At 37.9% G+C, this 25,870-nt stretch overlaps 1 protein-coding gene across 1 annotated transcript in view; it reads right to left on the bottom strand.

Moving 5' to 3' along the window:
- The window catches only part of adamtsl5 (ADAMTS like 5), a 202,273-nt gene that overhangs the window by 115,241 nt on the left and 61,162 nt on the right, over positions 1 to 25,870 (bottom strand). The gene's annotated exons all lie outside the window — the stretch shown is intronic.

Below are 25,870 nucleotides of genomic sequence, written 5' to 3'. Positions count from 1 at the left end.
TGTCCGTAACATTCCTGCAAACCGTCATGAAATACGACTTGAAATAACACTGTCACTTTCACTCGTCAAAGTTGAGAGGGTGGGCTCTAAAACGCCCTCTAGTTACTGATTGGTGAATCGATAGCACAAGAATTAATTAGAAAAATGCTTACTACTGCCGATGAAATGGATTATGCCGAAGATATTACATATTTTTAGAGACTGAACTGAAGAATTATCGGAAGAAATTACAATGTTGGTGGCCTTTTTAGACTCCGATATAGATGAAACTATTTTTGAAATTATCGAAGAACAGGTGGAACGGACTCTACTTCACTCCAGTTCAGGTGACACAGTTCCCTGCTCTGGACATCCATTTTTGACATTCCAGCACAATACAATGCAAGAAAAATTATATACAGTAAAATGTGTGTACAGTTTCACTAAACATACTACATGTACTAAGTACGTAGAAAATTAGTTATAGGTACTCACCAACAATGACACGACGACTTGTCTGATAACGATGAGTTTAATTTTAACAAAGGAGAGCATTACAGCTCTTCTAAAGGAGCCTCTTCAGACGGCTGTGTAGCACCGCCGTTGTTGTCTGGAGTTTCTTCTGCCACTGATGGCGTACTAGGCAGTGTTTTGTGGGTAAGGAACATCGTGATGGACATTTGGTGGTGCTGCTTTTTCATTTGTGTAAGGAGGTTTTTATACACTTCTGTGGCGTCATCAAGAGTATTTCTAAATTGCAAAGAACAAATCATTTGCGGGTCCCATTCTTGAACCGATGTCTGGAGATCTTTTGCCATTCGTAGAATGGTCGTGAGATGCTCGAGAGTTCTTCCTGTGCTGGGTCCTCTTGTTCCTTATCTTCCTCGCTCGCTGACTTGGTCATCTCAGCCAAATCTTTGTCGCTCACTGTCTCGGAGTGGGCATCGAGCAGCTCATTGACTAAAGTTAACTCTTTACACAGCGAAAAATGTTGATGCTGAATGAGTGAGACGAGATTTCCTGGTTAACGCAAAGCGGAATTGAATTCTGCGCTCCGTCGCAGAGCCAATCAGCACACAGGAACTTAACCGCGTGTTCTGATTGGGTAGCTTCTCAGCCATCCACCAATATCGTCCCTTGTATGAAACCAACTGAGGAAGCATGTACCAGAAATAAAAAGACCCACTGTCCGCAGAAACCCACGAACCAGCAAAAAATCTGCGATATATTTAAATATGCTTACATATAAAATCCACTATAGAGTGAAGCCGCGAAAGTTAAAGTGCAATATAGCCAGGGATTACTGTATTCCTTGTTTGATTTTGGCCTATATAAGAAATAAATTGTTGTTGCTTTAGAATTCTGACTCCCTAAGTTTAGAAAGCATTTGAAGACTTTCTTGTTTGGTGAATTTCAGTCTAACAGATACTAAATTTTAATATTCCAGGAATCGTAACTGCATTTTTTTCTGAGCTATGCTCTTGCTATGATCAATTTTGTAAGTTCGTCCTGTAACACTTGTTCCCAAACAGTCCCCTTGATTGATGTTTACTCTATTATGTTGGCAGGTTTTGTAACTCGCTTTGGATAAAAGCGTTTGCTAAGCAAATAAATGTAAATGCAAATATAGTCAGCTCTGATTATAGGCATGTCTGAGCAGATTGAGGAACTCCAGCACTTTCACACGCTATTGGTTGTTGTTATTGGAGTTTCATCAATGGAAATTAAGAAAACCTGATTAATATATCAAGGTAAAAGATGCTCACAATTTGAGAAGCAGGCTCTAGGACAGTTACTGATAATCTTTACTTCCATCCGTCCATCCATTATCCAACCCGCTATATCCAATCTACAGGGTCACAGGGGTCTGTTGGAGCCAATCCCAGCCAACACAGGGCATAAGGCAGGAAACAAACCCCGGGCAGGGCGCCAGCCCACTGCAGGGCCCACACACACACACACACGCCAAGCACACACTAGGGACAATTTAGAATCGCCAATGCACCTAACCTGCATGTCTTTGGACTGTGGGACGAAACCGGAGTATCCGGAGGAAACCCATGCAGACACGGGGAGAACATGCAAACTCCATGCAGGGAGGACCCGGGAAGCGCTCTTTGACTAAGTAAACTTCTTATTTTTTTTATTCTTATTCCTGTGAAACTTCATGATTATCCGTTTATGTTCATTTAGTGTTTATGAGACCGTATTGAAGGGTAAGTTCAGTACTTTTCAAGTCATTTCTTTATAATTATGGTTTTGATTTAAGAAAACATGCCTTCCATGTCTATGAGAAATCCTTGTTATAATGAAAGAAAACTAGAAATAATTATTTGTCACAGATTCTTGGAACTATTTTTCTTGACATAAGAATACATTTCCTGTTTGATTCACTGCTCACAGCTACTGTCTTATCTTTACTGTGTGGAGTTTTGATTTAAATAAATAAGTTGTTCAGCACAAAGAAAAACACCTGCCTGAAGCTTTTTATAGCAGTTTTGTCTTTTGAGAAAATGTGCATATCCAAGATGTAAACTAAACTTAAAAAAGTGTTTACAGTCTCCTTTGACTTCTTTGTACTAACCGTGATACTTTTAAGTTAAGGCTTGTAGCTCTTGGATGTGAACACTCCATCAACAACTACTTGCAGTCAAACAAGAAAAGAAAACATTCCTAATCACACATTACTGAAGCCAGCTCTGTTCCAAACTAATTTAAGGTGAGTCAGTTCACTGCAGCTTCAAGGGGAGTGGGCTGAAATATAGAACCACAGAATATTGACAATGGAAATGTTGTTTACTAGCAAAATGAATACTGTATAGATGAGTAGCTCTTATGTAGGGTGGCAAGACAGAACAATCGTTACTAGTGCTGCTTCATGGATCTACCATTATGGGTTTGTGCCTGGTCATTGTCTGTGTGCAGTTTGCAGGTTCTCCCAGACTTACTACAGTGTTTTTTCTAACAGACACAAAGCCATAATGATAATTTGAAATGATGATTCCAGATTAAATTTCCCCTCATTTACACATCTATATTTTGTATCAGTGGAAGCAGCATTTCTCACAACTTGCAACATACTCACTCTTCCTCAGTGGCCATTGTTTCACATTTTCCATATGTGCACAACCAATCAACACTTGTTTGTTGCAAGGCCATACCTTCTAGCTGCATGTTTTGCCATTTTTGCCTCTCCAATTCTGTTCTGCTCTCTGTTCTTTCCTCTTTGATCTGCTGGAGCTCCTCATTAGTATATTCAGGCTCATAAAAATACGGTTGAACAATTATACCAAGTATATCCCTGGTTTTCTCCCACAGTCCAAAAACATGGACTAGCAATGTGTGTGTGTGTGTGTGTGTGTGTACACTGCAATGGATTGGCACCCTGTCCACGATTTGTTCCTGCCTTGTGTCCTATCTTGCTATAGGCTTGAGATCCCCTGTAACCCGACTCAGAATTAAGTGGATATGAGAAACAGATTGATGGAATGGATTGTCTTTAAAGTCAGACATATTGCCAATTTAAAATGATAACGTATTATTTCTCTAAATCCTGAAAGAAAATGTATCTGTAAGGAGCAGATTTGGAAAATGAAAATCAAAGAATCTCACATATAATCTGTTGTTTTTTTAAATTCCTTTCTAAAGCGATTGTTAATACACTGCTTTCCAATATTTGTACAATCTCAAGATGCGGATTAATATCCCACATCATCCTTGCCTTGAAAAATGGATGTACAGTGATCCCTCGCTATATCACGCTTCGACTTTCGCGGCTTCACTCTATCGCGATTTTTTTTCTCATACACGCTTACGTCACTACGCATGCGCTTTCTGAGAACTTTTATCTAAGCCCTACGATGGCTCCTAAACGTGCTGCTTTTTCTGAGCCTTCTGACAATAAAACTAAGCGCCGGAGGAAGATGCTTACTATCCAGGAGAAGGTGAAACTCTTGGATATGATTAAATACCCTACAAAAGCCTCCTCACGCATATGAAAAGACAGTGCCAGCAACTGCCTATCAAGATGTTCTTCAGCCGCGCACCCAGACACCTACTGCCTACTCCTAGTACTTCTTCACTGAAGACAACAACGCACCTGCTGAAGATACTGCACCACCTCTGAAGACTCTTCTACTGAGGTCGTGCCTTCATAGGTTAGTGGTTGTGTGCAATTAAATGTACAGTACAATAATCTACTATATAAAAGCATTCGGATTGTCCTTCCATCCTGTGAGTGCAAAGCGTAGCGGTATTCCGCTTATTACAGACTTACTACTTGCAGCTTGAGGTACGAAGCGACGCGATGTGAGCAGAGTTCTGGTGCTGTCATCGTTCCCTTCGCGAAAATTCATTTATCACGGTAGAGTCTGGAACGGATTAACCGTGATAAACGAGGGTTCACTGTATTTGATAAGTTTTAGTCTCTTTTCATGTTTTGGACTCTGGTACTCTACAGCCCCATTGTAAGCTGCAAGCACAGAAAACGTATAGTAAGTAAGTAAGTACTACTTAAAAACTCCTATATTTACAGTGTTATAGAAGAGTACCCTTTCAGAATAATGGCAAGGACAGAACACACAGAATAAAAATAGGAGTCTTTATTATACCAAGTAAAACTTACAAGGAAAACAAAAAGTACTCAGCAAATAGAAACCTGCTGCCTCTTTAGGACTTGCTAAGTAGAATGGATGACCTGTTTATCAAGTGGAATGGTTCATCGATATACCTGCATCTTACATACCAACACAAATGATTCTTGTAAGATTTAAGTGCATCTTTCAACAATATTGATAAACTAGTCATTTATACATGCTTAAATTCTAGACTACCCTAAAATTATCAGTATATAAAGAAATGTGATGACAGTATTCCATTACTACATTTTAATGTTAGATATGGTTTAATTCAAAGCTCAGTACTACAGCCATTAAATTAAAAGACATTTCACATCAGTAAAAATTAATGAACCCAGCACAACCCCAATGACCAACACAACTTTAAGGAGCACTAGAGTAAAACACAAAAAGGGGCAAAATCGCATGAACTCAGAAACTACAGTAGATGTCAATAAAAGGCAAAGAAGAGATATTTTGTGAAGAGTGCAGGTCTGCTAGGAAAAAAATTTAAATACAGTGCAAAAACAACTGCAAACGTGCCCTGCATAACTGTTGCTAAAGGGGTTGGGGGATGTTGTCATCACCCCTGCCTACTATAGGATCTACTGTGCAGATACACCATTGTTCATTGTATCATTGATGAAGTAGATCCAGCAACATTGTTTTGGTTTAAGCGTGAATCATGTACTCGTGGACATCAGTGGAAATTAAGGGGAAGTGCATTTACATTTAAAGCTGAAAGATGTAATTTTGCTTAACTTCTCACTACAAGCTGAAGCCAGGAAGCACTTCTTTAGGAAAGACTTGTGGGACTCTGGAACAAACTACCGAGACATGTAGTTGAAGCAGAAACTTTGACAACCTTAAAGAAGAATCTGGATGAGATATTGAGACAGCTTAGCTATTAGCTAAACAGGCTTGATAGACTGAATGGTCTTCTCTCGTTTGTCAAATTTCTTATGTTCAGGTGGTTATGTAGACTGCAATTACTAGGGTTGGGCTGATTGAACAGTAGATTTTGTTAAAGAGATTTTGTTTCTTTTTGTAGTTGGGGAGGGTAGTGAGTGGATAAGCTTGTGATTATGTGTATGCTGTTGTGGCAGGTCCCTGGGGAGCAACAGGTCCTAATTCATACCTACGCTTTTATTCTTATTATCTTTTCACTGATCCCTTTTTATTTATTTCTATAATGTGATAAGTCTTTAGCAAACATCAACAGTCTCAACTGAAATGTCAAAAGAGCCAGTGTCCTAGCTTATCAATCCCTGAAAAATACTGATAAAGCTTTTTTGCAGGAAATCCAGTTATTTGATAAAGATGTCCTCCAATTTGGAAACAAAAGTTATTTTATGGCAAGCTCTGCTACTGGGCCTAAACGTAAATGTGGGGTAAAAATTATTCTTATACATCACTCCTTCCAATTTAAAATCCTAAGTATGGGTTCTGATTCTGAAGGTAAATTTTCTAGAATTAACAGGTTACAGTCCAACCCTGTAACACCCTCTAATCTTTTCTTTTTAGCCAAAGAGCATTTAAACTTTACTAAGTTTCAGTTAATTATTTTTATTGATGCCAGCTCTTTTATGAATCCACCATTTGATAAGATACTTATTCCAGTCCATCTCAATATCACATACTATCATGATTTCACTCTGTAAATATACTGTTGATTTAGATGTAATCAGTTCTTTCAGATTAGTGAGCCCCTCAGCTGAAAGAATGATTTGTTTTTCTCCTCGCTACAAATCAAAGTCCAGACTAAGTTGGCTCTACAATTTAGTTGAAATAAGTGGTGACCTAGGGTAGCAAAACTTGTGGGTGGTGGGGGCAGCATTATTTTAAACAATACAAACTCTAACACTTATGAAAACTCAGACTCAATATAACTGCCCGGTTATATTATTTTAATTTATTTTTGTGTACTAGAGATGTTTGTTAATGTCTGATGGCTTATGTGTGGTCTTTCATATTCCAGAATGCACCACACTCAGCTTCTATGCCTTTTTTATCTTCTTCAAGTGCAGGTTCAGAGTTCTGGTTTTGTTTTCATGGGTGCCAACTTATCATAAATGGGGTGTTGGTGTTACAATATGGATAATAATCCAAACATAACGATCTTTTTTTTTCTTCTTCTTCTACTTTCAGCTGCACTCGTTAGGGGTCGCCACAGCGGATCATCTTTTTCCATATCTTCCTGTCCTCTGCATCTTGCTCTGTCACACCCACCACCTGTATGTCCTCTTTCACCACATCCATAAACCTTCTCTTAGGCCTGGCAGCTCTATCCATAACATCCTTCTCCCAATGAGCTGACCCTCTAATGTACTAATTTCTAATCCTATCCATCCTTGTCACACCCACTGCAAATCTTAATATTTTTAACTCTGCCACCTACAGCTCTGTCTCCTGCTTTCTGGTCAGTGCCACCATCTCTAACCCATATAACATAGCTGGTCTTACTACTGTCTCGTAGGTCTTCCCTTTCACTCTATCTGGTAAATGAATAATAATAATAATAATAATAATAATAATAATAATAATAATCCTTAAACTAGAATAGCAAAGAAGACATACAGTAAACATGGCAAAATAAAATTAACCGATAAAAACGGCAACAAGACTGTAGCTTTGCTGAAGGCTGATTTAATTCAAACTATAATTATTTCTCAGATGGGCTTACATTTAAGCTTTCCAAATATCACCCTTTGTTGATCACCACCATCAGTGAGATTCACTTTTGGCACACTAAAAAAAGTTCTCCATAAAAAGATTTATGGGTATAACTTTAAAGACGGTGATTATACTTCAATTTCATTAAAATTTATGATTATATTGTTTGTTGATTTGTTTCATTAATTTAATAGAAATGTACATGTTAGGGAGCTGCCATTGGTATGATTATAACTAGGCAATTACCATCATCATAAGGTTACCTGTTTGGTTGGTGGTTTAAATAGAGACCTACAAAAGTGGATTAACAATTTAAGTGATGATTTGATTATATGTACCAAATATATTTTTGTTCTTGAAAGAAATGTAAAATAATAGATAGATAGATAGATAGATAGATAGATAGATAGATAGATAGATAGATAGATAGATAGATAGATAGATAGATAGATAGGTTTGGCGTTGATGGTTCCACTCAAAGCAAGGGGGTTGGCGGGGTGCCATTAACAGCTTTGCCAAGGATAGTAAAAATGCTTGAGGTAGCCTTGCTTTTGCTGTATCTCTCAGTTGCTTTCTCTGTCTGTTTGTAATTCCTCTCATCTCTCTCTGATCATACATATACTGCTTAACTCTCTGTGATCCACTTTCTGGGCATGCAAGTTTTTGGTGTTTTAATAAATCTTTACTCCAAAATTGTCAATTAAGAGTGCAATTCACAACTTCACCATATGATTCTCAAGTAGTCATACAAGTATCTTACGATAGCTAAACTAGAATCAGACCTCACTTCTTTGGAGAATGTCTGTCCAAGTTCTTTCGATCTAAGCCATAACCTTTTAATCACTCACAGAATGGAATTCAACTTCCTTCATCTTCAATGTGCTGAGTTTGTGAACAAACACATTAGGTCCCATCATTAACAAAATTAAAAAAAAATACTAACCCATTTAAACACTAAGCAATGCAGCTTAATATAAGACTGAAACATTCTAGTTTTTGCACAAAAACACCCAGCAGTTCAACAAAATAAAACAAAACAGCTAAACAAAATTATAACATTCTGCTAACTGTAGTATCTGATGTTTATGCTTTTACAAAATAATACAATTGCATCCTTCTGACGCACATTATTCAGAGAGTGCTTTGTCTGTCTCCATGCTGCCCATCACCACAAAGCTCTTGGCACTTCCTTCTTTGTAGACCTCTCTCAGCATAGCTCCCACATTATGTGCATTAAGATGGGTGACATGTAAAATTCTCAGGTCAATCATCATCCCCTTAAACATTGTCGACAGATAATATTATTGGGGGAAGATTGTTGGTTTTGAGGCTGAAACACCATTTTAACAAAAAAAAGGCAAAATTGCTTTTATTGCAGTTCCTGTAGTTTTCAACTTAGTGACATTGTGTCCTCGGTGTTGCCTTGTGACAAGGTGCAAAAATATCTTCTTTTAATACAGAAAAACACAGATGTGCAAATATTTTGCTGAGAAGAAATTAGCCTATCTAGCAACACTTTGCTTTCAAAACAAATCAGGAATTTATATCAAACAAATTAGCCAAAGTTATTTGTTATTTGTTCAGTAGGAAGGTTTTTATTCTGAAACATTCACAACAAACTCCAGTTATCATTTGTGCGTACAGCATTCAGCGGACTACGCTTTAGCAAATCTCACCTTCCATTATTTATTGGTGCTTCAGAATTTAGAAAAAGTACAAAATACAAGCAGGGCACTACAAGATGGATACAATGGTACCACAGCTGTTTTATAATATTTATGTGAATAAATTACATTTGCTTTACATAAAATGTTTTTTTTGCTAAGGCACATATGTCAACCTTGAACTCCAGCTAAACTGCATACCTGTCAAGAAAATTACCTTAAATTAAGCAGCAGCATCCCTTCTGGTCATAATAAATCTGTCACCAGTTTTTATTGCGTCAGTGACAGAGATATGTCCGCAATGAATTAATCTACCAAACTGAGCTGCTTCCCTTGTTGGAGCCTGATAAAGAGGTGATTGGGGAGCACAACACAACTGCCAAGTGCACTGGCTTACTGGTGCTTTACTTATTTTAAACAAACTCGATAATGGGTTACAGCCAGTAAAAATGGTAATATACCATGATGCCAGCTACAACATGTTTTTTGAGTATATCTTTTCCAATACTTGTGTCTTTTCTCCCCAGCAGCCTGACAAGCTGCAATCTTTTGCAAATACAGAAAAATGTGAAATGTCACTTGGGGAGACTGGGCAGCAGCAGCAGTCATGGAACAGTCTTAGCAGTTTCTTAGTAGTCTTGGTTCCATTCATGCACCCTGACTGACCGCAGCAATGCTGTGTTTTTGGCTAGTTCTGTCACAATTGCTCAATTACAATAGTACATCTTCTGCCTCTCTTGTCTTCTCTTAATAATATGTTACAAATTGGTTCTTATGCTGGCCTTTTAAACAGCATGCCTACTAAGGTGAATGTCATAACAGAGCAGGCTGTCAGGTTGCTAATTTGCATTGTTCTAGTGAAAATGTATTTGGATTTGGAGTTTCCTGCCAAAGAAGCACTTAAACCTTTTACTGTAAGTAAATACAATGTGTTTACAGCCTATCTGTATACAATCAGGATATACGTACATAGTGTATTTATCATATATTTAACCTCTTGGTTCAAATCTTCTTCAAATGAAAGTCCATTGGCGATGTAAGTAATGAATCATCAATTCTCATTGATATCGCCTTTCGGCAGAAGGCTACTAAGTACTAATGAATGAACTGTTTCACAGTCTTTTCCTGATAAAACATATGTTAACACAGCAATGGGCTTCACTGCAGCATTCACAGACTTGAACATGCTCATTTCTTGCAATGTGAGAGCAGGTGCCTGTCACTTATTATCAGCTATAAAATGACTAATTGCTGGGGCCTGTTTAACCTTATATCTTAACATGAACTTGTCATCATTATTTATCTTTAAATAGCAGGCTAGACGTTGCCAATCAACATCTCAAAGCAAAAAAAAAAAAAGTTGGTCAAGGCTGCAAATATTGGCAAAATAATATTGTCACATTGCCCAAGCCTACTGTGCATACAGTGCTTGCCAGAGAAAGTGTGTACTTTCCATGTTCCATGTGTGGGCTACTTAGCTAGCAAAAATAACCAAAAGGTGACACCCATAATGCATCATTTGTTGTTGATATGATTGCTCCATTTACTGCATTTTCTTCACTGTGCATGCTTAAATCCACTTAATATCTATTTACCTATCCATATGGAATTTTACAGCTACTTGGTCATTTGCTATGCTTTGGAAAAACACTATATTCAAATTATATGCTTTTTAAAAATGTGTAATGTTTTTACACTTGCTCTGAATACTTCTGCTTGTTATCCCATTTAAAACAATAATTACATTTCAGGAACTGCTTTATAGGAAATACAAAATTGCCAGTCTAAAGAAATGATTATCTGCAAGGGGGTACATTTTGTGTATGTTGTAAGCTGGAACATATTCCATAGTTATAAAGGACTGAGGTCCCTCAAAACAGGCTTTACTGGACAGTAGGCCTTAAGTTTTCCTAGGCTTAATACCCAGTCTAGAGGCCAGCTACTTGGGCTAGCAGGCCTACAGGGAAAAATATTTTAATAGTTTCCAAAACTTAACAAAAAGACCCCACAAGAAGGAAGAACCATTAAAATCTTACAGCTTATAAAGTTGTAAAAAATCAATCTTTATAAAAGAAAAAGTACTTAATAATAAATAAAGAAAAATGCAAGAACAAATTCAAAAGAGACAAAAACATATCACCTGAAGCAAACAAGTCCCAATAAATACTAAAATGAAATCCTTAGTCAAGTGCAAAAATGGTCAGAAAGGTCCAGAAATATAATTAAGAAGAAGGCAATACAAACACAACCCCAAAAAACTAAAACAAAATGGTTCCCTGTTGTGTGTTCCTTGATTCTCCCTTATTAAAGGCCAAAGGAGGACTCAGTAGCTGGTGAGGTCATAATAGCCCAGCTTTTTTTGCCTACACCCACAAAACACATAGAAATTTAAACACATAGTAAATAATTACTAAAAATATCAGAAATAACATAAGATATGACAAATAATTCATTATTAACAAAACAAAAAATAAAAAAATTGATAAATACCCAACAGTGTACTGTACATTTATACAGCATTGCCACTGTAAGTACTGTACTGCAATATTTTGTTTTCTTTGCAAACACCACATTGAATTTGACTTGTGCATTTGCTACATGATAACAAAAAGTTCTGAGCTACATATAGATAACACAGTTGTTTCAATCTTTTTATTGTTTAATGTAAAGTAGGAATTGAATTCAGCATAAAGTGATGGTGTGTTTTCTTTTCCTTAGCACATAAGCATTTTTTAGATAAAATAAAGAAAGCAATCCACATTTTTTTCAAAATAAAATAAAATGTTCACTCTCTTATTAAATGTCTTCATTGAAACAGCTGTCCTAATCCTTATCCTCATATTAAAAAGGTATGATCTGCTTACGCCCTGCGTAAATGGAAGATTAAAGCATTCAGGGCCATGCAAATTACCAAAGAGTGAAATCCTTACAGATGAATGAAATATTATAAACTATGCAGTTTGCTGCAACAGTGTAGCACCTTACATTTAACAACATAATTTACATTTGTTCCTGGATCATTCTGTTATTCAATAGCCAGACTCGCAATGGATGTTGAAATTGCTTCATTTGCGTGTATCACAGATCACACAGTAAATAGGGATCATTAACACTAGAATTACCAAAGCCTACGAAAAAACTTGTAAACCCAGCCCACCTTAAATCCGTTCACAGCTCTCCGTCAGTGTGTTTTGTTTTGTAAATGCGTCGATAAGCACAAGCAGAAAGTAGCCTGCTATCCCATCCCCCAAGCCACCACAGAAAGGACAAAAAGCTCTGTTAACTCAAGCCTCATTCATCTGGGAGTGAGGTACTTGCCACTGTATAGTGTAAATAATATATCGTTATTTGGAACCCATGCATGTGCTCCGTGTCTACAAAGATCTATGTAAGTGTAGGATGACAGGAAATGCAAGAAATGTTGAACACATACCTAAAAGAAAAACTTTTTTCATGTTTTAGTACTAACGACAACATTTTGACATGAAGTGTATAAAGTGTGAAGACTGAAGTCCAAATATCAAATAAGCACTTTCACAAAAGGTACAAATACAACAGAACAAGTGTGCTTTTATTCAAGACTATAACCAGAGAAAAAGAAATCGGGTTAGTGTACTTCATTGTCATGACTTCTTTGGTAGTACAGCGGTAAGAACTGCTGATTTGTATACAACAGGTTGTGGGTTTGAGCCTTCCCGGGTCCCAAAATAAAAGTTTTGAGTAGTTAGCTGCTCTTATTGTTACTATTATACAATAAATACATACATTTGATTTGAGTCTGTAACAGCTGGTGTAAATTTATGGTACTTGTAAAGGTTACGTTTTTTTTTAATGCAGTTTTACTCTCTCAGTCGCGTTCACGCTCTCCCTGATCTGACACTGCTGTTTTCAAATAAAGACATGCTATAACAGAGGTGAACTCAGATAAGCATGTGGGTTCTACATTGGACAAAGAGAACAGATGCCCTCCCCATAAGAAACGTCCATTCACACATAAGAACAACGCAGCTGCACCAGGCGTAAAGGTGAAAGATGGCACCGTTTGGATGCAGCAAGAAGTCCGGCTTCATCCGGCCAGTCGGTCTGCCCCACACCTTTGGTAATTCTAGTGGTATATGTATAAGGATAATTTTTATACTTGAGGGTCTAAATTTTGTATACGTTTAGCAATGTTGCTGATAATACTATTACGCATGGAAGAAGAAATAGAGCTCATATAAAAATGTGTGAGAATTTTATTACATTAACATGTTTACGCAGGGCCGACTCTAGCATTTTTGCTGCCCTAGATGAAGCTGAAAATGTCACGACACCAATCCTTTTGCTTTAAGTGGAATTATTGTTAATTTATTTAATAGTTAGTATTTCTTAAAAGAACAAAAACATATCTATTTTATGTAATTAAACCAATACTTAAATTATTAGTTGATTGTTGTTAAGTCTCTATTTAATCCATCATCCAAAAAGGTTCCTTATGATTATGGAAACTGCCTAATTATAATCGTACCACTGCAGCCCCCAACATATACATTTCTATTAAATTATTGAAGCAAATTGACAAACTTAATATAATCACTGCAATTGCCAAGCAGGATTAGCAGGCATCCTGGCCAGGATGAGTATGTGACCCTTACCTGAACAGGAGAATAAGATATGAGAACAATGGGGGAAATCTCCTAAAGTTGGATATTTTCATCTGCCATCTACTAGATAAAAACATCCCTGGACCACAGAAGCCATGTGGAACCCATGCGAGTTGATAGGGGTTGCTGCAGGAATTTAATATCCCCACTTTTCAGGACTTCCTTTGGTCTATGCCCTGGCAGTGGAAGTACTCTTGGGTCTGACATAAAAGGAAGCCATCCAGCATCCTTCAGTGAGCCAGAGCTGGCAAGGAAGAAAGGCAACACTCCCTGGAAGGAGGTGGATGGACAGAGAAAAAACAGAAGGGGAAAGAAGAAGACTGCACTGTGTATCTGTGCTTGTGCTGTCATGATCTGGGGAGCTCCAAAAGCACAGGTGCCCAACCACTTCCAAAGTCATCAAATACCCCAACTAGTTGTTCAAAGGGCTGAGAAGAAATGTTTATAAAATAAAGGTTTATTTTAACAAAAAGGCAGTGCAACCCCCAAAGCTAAGAAAAGGAAAAGGGGATGCCTTAAAAGGCCAGATGATACACAGTAAACAAAGCTCCAATACAAAAAACAAAAATTGTGATCAAAAACAGAGCAGAGGTTCAAAATTGTCAAAAAGCACAGTTCCAATCTGAAATCCAGAGGTGGGTTCAAAACCAAGAGCAACGGTTCAAATATCCAGAGTGCACATCCAATGTCTATGGCTGTGCCCAAGTATTAATGGGCCTTTACATGTGAAAATTGCATGCACATTTCTTTAAAGGTATAAATATCAGACTATGAATGAAGTATCCTGCAAAGGTACCTTACTACATAAAATATATACAATGATTTTACAGCTTTTTATAAAACATTTTTGTCTTGGTGGTTTAATTCAGTGAAGATTTGTCTTACAGTGAAGACTTTGTGCACAGTGCTTGATTGCTTTAAGGTGTAGAGACAAAGAATATGAAGGAAGTGTTACACAGAGCTGCCTTTATACAAAAAATATATACAATGATCATTCAGATTTTTCTAAAACTTTTTTTTTGTCTTGGTGGCTTAGTTCTCAGGTGTATGAGCACTACTAGAGATAGTAGGATGATTAACCTGTGATGTCCCGAATTTAAATCTAACCAATTATCAGTGTACACATCTGCTCTTTGCATGCCATCAATCTCATAAGTCTTTTAAAAAAAGACTTTAAAACATAATAATTAAAATGCCTTTGATCATTTCTCAAAATATTTTTCCCAGGAAACATCTCAATAATTTGCACTGTTTTGGGTTTTTGTAGATATGAAGATTAAACCCTTATTAGGGTTAAAAGTGTTATTAAATACAACTTGCTTCATGTCAAAATAGGGGATCTGACACTTAAAAAATTCAAGAAGCATTTTGTTGCAAACATTCAGTTAATGGAATTTAAAAGGAATTATAAACATGAATAAATGAGGAAAGACATTACTGCAATAATGTCACTTCTTCTCTTAAGGTAAGAACAACAAATTCTTTCCGGCTTATTCTTACTCCTAATACATTTTTAAAATGTATTATGTGCATGTAAATTCTTACTCTTTTATCTTATTTTATTAACTAAAATGGCACTTACCTTGATCATGTTTGATTCAGTTACTGAGAAAGACGATTTATATTTTAAACATTAAGGGCACGAAAGTGGATAGATGTGTTACACCTCCTATGTCTTGAAAAAATGAGGAATAGGAAGTCAGAGCCAAACAATTTACTGTGGTTGATAGATAGGTCATAAGATTAGCCCAACCTTCATATAAATTAATGTATCAATAAAAAATAAGAAATTAGTTACATGTTTTAACACTAGAATTACCAGAGCCTACGAAAAAACTCGTAATTCCGTCCCACCTTAAACTGCTTCTTAAATCCCTTCACACCTCTCCGCCAGCGCCCTTTGTTTTCTAAATGTGCTGATAAAGAGAAGTCGGCTATTCCATCCCCCCACCAATTTAGAACGTGCACGAACTTCTCTCAGCTCATACCTTGATTGAGTATCTGGGAGTGAAGTGGAGTTTTAGAGTGGAAATAATAGATCGTTGTTTGGAACACACGCATTTCATGTCTGTTCCGTTTCTACAGTAATCTGTGTCAACACATTGTTAAAACAGAAATGTTTTTTATATTCTAGTAGTAGATGACAAAATGTAGGCATAAACTATATAATGTATGAAGCCTGAAGTCCAAATAGCAAAGAAACATTTTCACAAGAATAACACAATTGCACTTTTATTCAAACATATAACTGCAGAAACAAAAAGCCGCCTTAACAAGCGACATTGACACTAGTTTAATGTAACTGACACCGTGGCTCAGTAGACTCAGCCACTGCTTGGAAATCAAGTGGTTGCGGGTTCGATCCTGCGCCCCTCCGTTTTGAGAAGTAAACTGCTCTTGTCTTACTGTTTTAGAATAAAAGCATACATTTGATTTCAGTCTGTAACAGCCGGTGCAGTTTATGATCCTTGTAAAGGTTAGCTTTTTTTTTATTCACTTTTCACTCTCTCAGTCGCGTTCAGAATCAATCCATACAACCCCATCTGACACGGCTGTTTTCACTAAAGACGCGCTATAGCTCTGCAGTGTACCACGATGCATACTAACGCCCCACCCGGTTCTGACACACAAACGCTGGCGAAGCTGCCTTCTTCGTATCTCACCGTCACTTGCTTTTCGTTTTATTGAGTGTTCCTGCCAGTCCCCGCATGTTGCTGTATGCTTTTTCTTTTGTACTACAGGACATGCAGAGGAAAGAATGGTAAAGACCAATAACTTCGGCGCTATATGCAATCATCAGACACTCCCCATCTGCCCGTGTCGTTCAAACACAGGAACATATATTGGTGTAAAAGTATAACAAAAGTGCACTTTTATTCAAGTGCACTTTTTCCATCGCTTTTCCTGTAAGAAGCAGTGTACACACTTCTCTCTATCCAGCATACAGCAACATGCGGGACTGGCAGGAACACTCAATAAAACTGAATAAAAAGAAAATCAAGTGACGGTGAGATACGAAGAAGGCAGCTTCGCCAGCGTCTGTGTGTCAGAACCGGTGGGGGCGTTAGTATGCATCGTGGTACAGCACAGAGCTATAGCGCGTCTGTATTCTGTTTCTTTTGTACTCCAGGGCACGCAGAGGAGAGAATAGTAAAGAGCAGTAAGTTCGGCGCTATATGCAATCATCAGACACTCCCCATCTGCCCGTTGTTTTGTTATACTTTTCAATACTTTTTATACTGCTCAAACTGGCATGCTCAAAAAATACACGTGTAATGCCACGAAAAGTGCACGCAGACACTTCATTTCGCAAACAAAACAAGTGCACTTTTATTCAAAACTACCTGTATAACCGAAGAAAAAAGAAAGCAAGTTACAGTAGGCGATTGATACGACATCTTGCATGGTGCAATGCTAAGAAGTGCAGATTTTCATTCTGTGCTATATAAAACCATCACATTCAAATATTAACAGTTCCACACACCCAAGGACCGTCCTTCCTACATTTACGACACGTGTACTTGTTGCCGTGTACACACCTCTCTGTGCTATGGTTTCTATTACACTGAATGAGCACCTGACACTGTACTTTCTTCCCTGGGGGAAGGGTCCGCATCAGAGAATTTCCAGTTCCTGCATAAATTCACACCCGATCTGACGCTGTTCGTTTTCAAATAATATTGCATTAGTGCGATTATATTTTCACATATATTGTCTCTTTCTTTCAGGTGTGTAATAGAAACCACAGCATAGAGAGAAGTGTGTACACTGCTTCTTACAGGAAAAGGCGATGGAAAAAGTGCACTTGAATAAAAGTGCACTTTTGTTATACTTTTACACCAATATATGTTCCTGTGCTTGAACGACACGGGCAGATGGGGAGTGTCTGATGATTGCATATAGCGCCGAAGTTACTGGTCTTTACCATTCTTTCCTCTGCATGTCCTGTAGTACAAAAGAAAAAGCATACAGCAACATGCGGGGACTGGCAGGAACACTCAATAAAACGAAAAGCAAGTGACGGTGAGATACGAAGAAGGCAGCTTCGCCAGCGTTTGTGTGTCAGAACCGGGGGTTTGGTGATTGTGCGTTAGTATGCATCGTGGTACACTGCAGAGCTATAGCGCGTCTTTAGTGAAAACAGCTGTGTCAGATGGGGTTGTATGGATTGATTCTGAACGCGACTGAGAGAGTGAAAAGTGAATAAAAAAAAAAAGCTAACCTTTACAAGGATCATAAACTGCACCGGCTGTTACAGACTGAAATCAAATGTATGCTTTTATTCTAAAACAGTAAGACAAGAGCAGTTTACTTCTCAAAATGGAGGGGCGCAGGATCAAACCCGCAACCCCTTGATTCCCAAGCGGGGCTGAGTCTATTGAGCCACGGAGTCAGTTACAGTAAACTGGTGTCAATGTCACATGTTTAGGCGGCTTTTTGTTTCTGCAGTTATATGTTTGAATAAAAGTGCAATTGTGTTATTCTTGTGAAAATGTTTCTTTGCTATTTGGACTTCAGGCTTCATACATTATATAGTTAATGCCTACATTTTGTCATCTACTACTAGAATATAAAAAGTTTCTGTTTTAACAATGTGTTGACACAGATTACTGTAGAAACGGAACAGACATGAAATGCGTGTGTTCCAAACAACGATCTATTATTTCCACTCTAAAACTCCACTTCACTCCCAGATACTCAATCAAGGCATGAGCTGAGAGAAGTTCGTGCACGTTCTAAATTGGTGAGGGGATGGAATAGCCGGCTTCTCTTTATCAGCACATTTAGAAGACAAAGGGCGCTGGCGGAGAGGTGTGAAGGGATTTAAGAAGCAGTTTAAGGTGGGACGGAATTATGAGTTTTTTCATAGGCTCTGGTAATTCTAGTGTTAATCCATTCATATGTCTCATAATATAACAAAATCCATTTAATTATTTGTTTAAATTTAAAATAAAGGGAGACCAAAACTGATGGAAAAGTAATCAGATTTAACCCCTCCTATAATTTAATGTATCAGTAAAGAATAAGAAATCAGTTGATAAATGTTTAATACCATTCTTGTTTTTCATAATATAAAAAAAACAAACTTTCACTATCATTTTTGTTTGACCTGAAAATAAAGGAGGGGTCAAAATTGATGAGTAGGTCATAAGATTCAGTCCCTGCTATAATTTAATGTATCTATAAGGAAAACAAAATTGGTTGTCTCCCATAATAGAAAAGACACAAACTGGCATTTTAATTTTAGCTTGAACTGAAAATAGGGAGGAAGATGGGGGTGGGGGCCTTAGGCTAATGGGAAGTTCAAGTGCTGTAAGCAATCTGAGTTTGCTCAATTAATGTGAAATGTCTGCAAAACAGAAAATATACCAATTCCAAAGAAATTCTGAAGTTTTGGATTCATTTGGAGAGAATGAAGAAACAATAAAGAAGTTAACCTAGCATTTATGTTTGCATAATTGTGATTTTGCAGTGTTAATAGACAGAAAAAGGTGGATAAAGTAAATATTTAATTCAGTGCTGGACACAATCTTTAATTTTAGAGCATTCATGAGGAAAAAAGAGACTACCTTTGTCTTGGTGGTCTTGTGAGGCTGTTCCATATCCATGCCTGCCGGATGGAACATCATGTGGTACATTTGCTTTGACTGCACATACTTTACAGGCACATGCTGCACGTTCAGGAGCTCATAAATATCCATACTTCCTTAACCCACTACTGAATGCTTAGCTCTAACATGGACCTGGTCATTACTCACAGTTACCTATGCAAAGAATAAACCGATGAACAGTTCTATGACTAAATATCCTTATAAACATCAAGTTTGTAGAAAAACATCTTGAAACAGTGTTCTTTTTGACTGACATTGTGAAATCACAGCTGATTTAAGATTGGAAATTGCCATGAAGCTGTAAGCTGCAAATTCTACTGTATGCTATGCCATAATGTTATTTCTGTTAATCTATTTAAAATCAATTGTCATTTATCTGGATAAAACAACATACTGTATGCATTTATTTTAACATAATTGGTAAAGGATAGATCTGCGAAAAAAAGTGAAAGTGACAAATGATATTTGATAGTTTGCATTATATAATATGATGCATGTATCTGAACTAGTGTCTGTATCTAATATGTTCATATACTGCATTGTAAAAATGGCCAAAGTGACGTGTGCCATATTTGGTGAGGAGTACAAATAGAGGAAGATTCTGGCACAGAAGTTAATTTAGTAAATTAAAGAGTCAAGTAATTTACCAATGCTGGTTTTGTTCATTTAATATTGTTTCTAACCAACAAATTCTTACATGAATTATTAAAATTAATATAAAATATGTTAAATGCTTAATGTTTAAATATTACAGTAAGTCAATCAAAATTCCCTATTTTTTTATTTTTCATATCTGACAGATTGCCTGTGCTATGTGCCTAAGGTGGTTTCACAGAGTTTGTGAAACAACAAATAAGAGTCAATGTTTTTTTTTTTCTTTGATATTATGAGACAACACAATGGCTTAAAACATGCACTTGCATTCATTGATTTCTTATTTTGTATCATACTTCAAATTACAGGGAGGACCATATTTGATGACCTACTCATCAGTTTTGGTCCCCATACTTTCTTTCTCTTTTATATTATGAAACATGACAATGGCTTAAAACAGGTATCAACCTGATTTCTAATTTCTATATTAAATTATTGGGGTTCATATTTTAGAAGAAACCTATCAATTATAGTGCCCCCTTTATTTTCTTTTCAAACGAAAAATGAAAGTGAAGGTTTGTTCTTTTAATACTATGAAAGACAAGAATAACCTAAAACATGTATTAACTGATCTCCTATACTTTACTAATACATTAAATTATAGAATGGGTCAAAACTGATGACCTACTTGTCAGCTAATAACCACAATAAATTGTTTGATATTTACCTCGTATTCCTCATTTATGCAAGAAACAAGAGGGGTTACACATGTGTCTGCTTTTGTGCCCTTTATTTTGAAAGTTTAAATCATCTGTCTGAGTACCTGAACCACAAATGATCCAGGTAAGTGCCATGTACGTTAATCAAACAACATAACAAAACACACATTTACAAACTGTATGCATTTTAAAATTTGATTAGTAATAGTAAGAATATACCAGTTAAAATTATTTTTCTTACCTAATGTGAAGAAAGAAGTGATACTTCCAGTAATATCTTTTCTCATTTTTCACATCTACAATGTTTTTAGAGAACTGAACATTTACAACAAAAGGAGAGCTGAATTTTGTAAATGTCAGATCCTATTTATTGATATGAAGCATTTAATAACTCTTCATGCATCACAAGGGCTAATCTTCATAGCTAAAATAACATAAAACAGTGCAAATTACAGATGATAAAAGACATTTAATCAATGTACTTTAATGGATATCTTTAAAAGACTTCAGGCACTAATGGCAAGTGAAGAGTAGATGTGTACGCTGGTAACTGGTGAGGTTTAAATTCATAACATCACAAGTTAATCATCCTGCTCCCCTTTAGTAGTGATTGTTTATGTTTGTGGAAACTGCATGCTATATTCCTGAGAATTAAGCCACCAAGTTAAAAATTTTTTTTTTTAGAAAAAGCTATAAAATCATTGTATATACAGTATTTTGTGTATAAAGGCAGCTCTTCTTAATGGCTTCTGAACACTGTTGGGAAGTCGATAGCTTAGAGTCCACTATGACTCCTAAATCCTTCTCATAAGGTGTATTCTCGATTTTCCGACCACCAATTGTGTATTCAAGCCTAACATTTTTACTTCCTATGTGTAATATTTACATTTATTGACATTAAATTTCATCTGCCACATATGTGCCCAAGCCTGTATGCTATCTAAGTCCTTCTGTAATGATATAACGGATTCCAAATTATCTGCCAATCCACCTATCTTGGTATCATCTGCAAACTTAACCAGCTTGTTACTTATATTCCTATCTAAATCATTTATATATATTTAAAATAGCAGCGGCCCTACCACTGACCCCTGTGGAACACCACTTTTAACATCGGCCAAATCTGAAGAGGTTCCTCGCACCATCACCCTCCGTTTCCTGTGCCTAAGCCAGTTCTGCACCAATCTAAAAACATCTCCCTGAACTCCCACTTGTTTTAATTTGATGCCCAACCTCTCATGTTGGCACCTTATCAAATGCTTTCTGAAAGTCAAAAAGACAATATCCCATGTAGACAGAATGTGTACCATTTTAAGTTCTGTCAGGTGTATTGGTGGTGTATTTGAGATTATCATTGAGAGTGGGGTAATTGGGTTGATATGGGAATGTACTGAAAGACATGAAGAATTGTACATTGGCGTTTGCATACTATGTCACTTAAGTACATAGTAGTTTGTGTGGCTACAGTAGTTGCATTAATAGCAGGCATAGTAACAGTAGGGTCTTGTGTTGTGGGAGTGTCCTCAAATCGTTAAGACATGGCACCAGCATTTAGATGTTTAGACCCCCCTTTTTGAATGATACACCAGTCATACACATCCAATTCAGTGGCTCATCAGGCTCTTCTGCCAGCTGGGTCATGACTAATGTGTATATTTTATGCCTACTAAATGGTAGGCAAGATAATAACGGAATTGCTGTGCTGACCACACAATAGCAAATTTCTGTCTGTAAAAAGTGGACCATTTGTTTCAGAAGAGGTAAAGGATATGGCTTGACTAACAGATGGCATGTTCCTTGGCTTCCACTTTCTGTGCATGGACAGAACCATTTGAATGCTGTGGGGCATCAGTGTACAATAAGAAAGGATAAGCTAAAATAGGAAATGCCATGATAGGGGGTGTAGAGAAAGCTTGTTTAAGCAACATAATGCATGTTCACATGCATTGGACCAAATAAACAGCAACATTTTATGAGTCAGGAGATGAAATCTTTTATGAAATGTCTGTAGTACAGCTTGAGGGATATATTTTATATACAATATTTTCCTCTTTTACATGTCACTTAGGGCAGCACGGTGGCGCAGTGGTAGCACTTACCTCGCAGTAAGGAGACCTGGGTTTGCTTCCCGGGTCCTCCCTGCGTGGAGTTTGCATGTTCTCCCCGTGTCTGCGTGGGTTTCCTCCAGGTCCAAAGACAAGCAGGTTAGGTGCATTGGCGATCCGAAATTGTCCCTAATGTGAGCTTGGTGTGTGGGTGTGTGTGTGTGCCCTGCGGTGAACAAAGCTCTGCCCGGGGTTTGTTCCTGCCTTGCGCTCTATGTTGGTTGGGATTGGCTCCAGCAGACCCCTCTGACCCTGTGTTAGGATATATCGGGTTGAACAATGACTGACCATCCCTGTCAGCAAACAGATTCTCAAGCAGATATTTAAATAACATTCATTCATGTGTATACTTCTGATGCATGAATATTCCACCTGTACAATTAGCAGTGGTGGTGGTCTGAGCAAACCTCAGTCACACATCACACACAGTGACAAAATACTTATTTTTTTCCATCAATCCATACATTTTCTAAATCCAGATCCAAAGCAGAGATGGGGAAGCTAATTAGACACATGGAAGGAACAGTACCAAACCAGTCCCTGGGCAGGATGCCAGCCCATTGCAGGGCATACATACATACACACACATATACACTGGGGCCAATTTAGTATTGTCAATCCGCCTAACCTGCACGTCCTTCAAAATGGTTAACCCAATCCCAGAAAAACTGATGCCAGGCATACAATTTTTCACTTTTAAAAAAATAAGAATGTTTTTAGTTTGCCACGAGTACAATCTTCTTCTTCTTAACTAGACAAAAAAAGATTTCCGACGTTTCAATATCATTAACAGAACTAAGTTGCTTTTGTAGAATCTCAAAGTTTTAAACATGTTATTCTCACTGAGAGGTAGGTTACAGTTTAAATTTATATTACAAACAATTTATTACATGTGATTTGGGATATAAATAAAATATGCAAATATATAGCAGTAGGGTGGCATGGCGGCACAGTGAGTAGCGCTGCTGCCTTGCACTTAGGAGACCCGGGTTCGCTTCCCGGGTCCTCCCTGTGTGGAGTTTGCATGTTCTCCCCGTGTCTGCATGGGTTTCCTCCCACAGTCCAAAGACATGCAGGTAAGGTGCATTGGCGATCCAAAATTGTCCCTAGTGTGTGCTTGGTGTATGGGTGTGTGTGTGCCCTGTGGTGGGCTGGCGCCCTGCCCGGGGTTTGTTCCCTGCCTTGCACCCTGTGTTGGTTGGGATTGGCTCCAGCAGACCCCCATGACCCTGTAGCTAGGATATAGCGGGTTGAATAATGGATGGATGGATGATTGTACTGTAACTGTAAAAAATGCATTTTTTTGTATGGTATGTCTGCTCACCACCAACAAAGCTCAACTTTCAAACTCCTGTAATGTTTATAATTAAAGTAATTCGAATAAAGCATTATGAGTTCATAAGCTTTTCCATTCTTTTTATCAGTTAGAGGATTAGTTAGTTAATTAGTCAAATGGACTAATCATACTATTAAAAATAATCTTATCAAATTGTATACAGAAACAGGCTTGAACTGGCCAGATTCTTACTTTCAGTAATTAACTTTATTTTGATGATACCAACAGAACTTTCTCCTCAAGAAATTTTAACTGGAAAAATTATGAAACAACTTGCAACTGCACCTTTGACTTGCAAACAGATGGATATGTAGTATATTGTTTGACTGAAAGCTAGAAATCTTACTTTATTACCTTAACATGTTCTCTCAGTTCTGTTTACTCCAAGGATGAATCTGCAATTCCACCTGGTTTAAATGAACCCGCTCACTCCATCTATCCAGGACACATTGTCTACATTAAAATGCACCAATGAAAGAACACCTTGGTGCTGTAAAATGCAAAGGATAACCTACAGGTTCACGTATACCACAGTTGACTTGCATCTGCATAAAATGGGAGCTTTTCATCTTGTACATCCTGATCTCCATTCTCATCTTCATCAGCTTGCAGGGCTATAGCAAAGTACATTGAGCTTATATGGACTCAAAGGAAGATAACAGCAGCCCTGACATTGCACATACATTCCTGAATTTCACTGATATACCTCAGCTTACCAGCCCACACATCTCTCCTATAGCCACAACAGCAGAGAACTTTCACATAGTATTACCCCCCTGTGACCAAGGACACACCTAAGGTATTAATACTGTGGCGGACATGTTCTTAATCACCACCACACATTTATTATTTACAATAATTATGTCACTCAGACACAGTCACGTTAGTGCACAAACCCCAATTCACAGTCCTGGCCACTCAATGCCTTCTCTTCGGGCCGCCTCCACACTCTCCTCGTGCCTTGTCCTCCTTCCACCCGACTCTAGCCCTGAATGAATGGAGACGGCCCCTTTTAAACAGTCCCCGGATGAGCCCCAGGTGTTCCCGGCATTCCTCCTCTGGCCACGCCACAGCGTGGCGTAAGTGCCAGCTGTCCTCCCGGCAGCTCTCCAGGTGCCGTCCTAAATCTTTCCCCCAGCACTTCCTAGTGTGGTGGAAGTGCTGAGGTAACAGGTCCCCAAGGCACTGGGGCGCCTCCTGGCGGTGACCACGGGCCCCTACAGGGTGGAGCTTCCATGCCCTGTACCCGTGGCCCCCAGAGCAACCAGAAAGGTGGCCCCCATGTGATCCAGGGTGGGCTCTGACCCTCTTCCGGTCCCTCACGGCGTCCCGGCCGGGTCGTTGCCCCTGGCATCCCTGACAATACGTATTTAGAATTCTCTTACATTTGGACCTCTTCAATGTTTAACAACTCCTGTTGGGTCTGTGCTGATCTTCCACATTACGTCAGCACAGGTATCCCATTTCTTCCATTATCTTTGACTGAATATTTTGGACTTACTGGGTGGATTAATTTTAAGACTAGAACTGTAACAGATACATTGCCCTCCTTTATTTGTTACAACACTTTCTCACATCAGAGACAATGATATTTGACCCTGTTTTCTGACTCTTCTGTTCCAATGCCTGTTCCAAAACCACCTGACTTTGCTCCACTTGATGCAGCTCTACTTCATATTTCAGTGAATTGTCTAAATTTGCGCAACATTACGCATACAAACATTTCACAAAGTTATATCAAGCACAATCATAACATGAGGCAACATCATATTGCTCCAGAGTGAATCCCATATGTCCATATACGTAGTCTCAGAGTACAAGGGAAAAAGTTCACTCACACCTACAGGTGTGTGACAGAATTACATTGTAGTACCTCTCTGCCACTGTTTGGCACTTGTTCTGAACTGGGTAATGCAAGTCTGCTTTTTT

This window comes from Polypterus senegalus, chromosome 12 (assembly GCF_016835505.1).
Source record: "Polypterus senegalus isolate Bchr_013 chromosome 12, ASM1683550v1, whole genome shotgun sequence".
Lineage (NCBI taxonomy): Eukaryota > Metazoa > Chordata > Cladistia > Polypteriformes > Polypteridae > Polypterus > Polypterus senegalus.
This window is presented reverse-complemented; position numbering and strand designations above follow the sequence as displayed.